The sequence below is a fragment of the Acyrthosiphon pisum genome, chromosome A2 (genome assembly GCF_005508785.2).
Source record: "Acyrthosiphon pisum isolate AL4f chromosome A2, pea_aphid_22Mar2018_4r6ur, whole genome shotgun sequence".
Lineage (NCBI taxonomy): Eukaryota > Metazoa > Arthropoda > Insecta > Hemiptera > Aphididae > Acyrthosiphon > Acyrthosiphon pisum.
In genome coordinates this window covers 17712430-17712706 of record NC_042495.1, presented here as the reverse complement: position 1 = coordinate 17712706, position 277 = coordinate 17712430, and the positions used below count along the sequence as shown (strand labels likewise).

General features: G+C 33.9%; 2 long non-coding RNA genes across 2 annotated transcripts in view; one reads left to right on the top strand and one right to left on the bottom strand.

Annotated features, from left to right (window-relative positions):
- Nucleotides 1-225, bottom strand: part of LOC107883430 — a 6744-nt gene extending 6519 nt beyond the window's left edge. Inside the window, exon 1 of the long non-coding RNA XR_003839631.1 lies at nt 202-225. This is a non-coding gene — a long non-coding RNA (uncharacterized LOC107883430). The remainder of the gene's footprint in view (nt 1-201) is intronic.
- LOC103307712 overlaps nt 1-277 on the top strand; it is a 300213-nt gene that overhangs the window by 293397 nt on the left and 6539 nt on the right. The window lies entirely within an intron of this gene.

Here is a 277-nt window from a genome sequence, read left to right as displayed (position 1 = left end):
TCTTATCGTACTGATTAATTTACGGACGATGTGGCATGGTGCACTATGGCTAAACACTTGTAATCTTTATCGATTACTTTATCGACTTTAACGACCCTATATTCTATAATCTATATTCTATAACGATAACCAGTCTTTATTAATTTTTCATTTTTTCTCTTCATTTTAAATATAATAAAATTTGATAAATAAAAATTTTACTTTGTGATGACTGCTTGCGCCTCCCCAGCGATGTGTATACGCCCCCCAGGTTGGGAACCACTGTCTTAGAAGGATC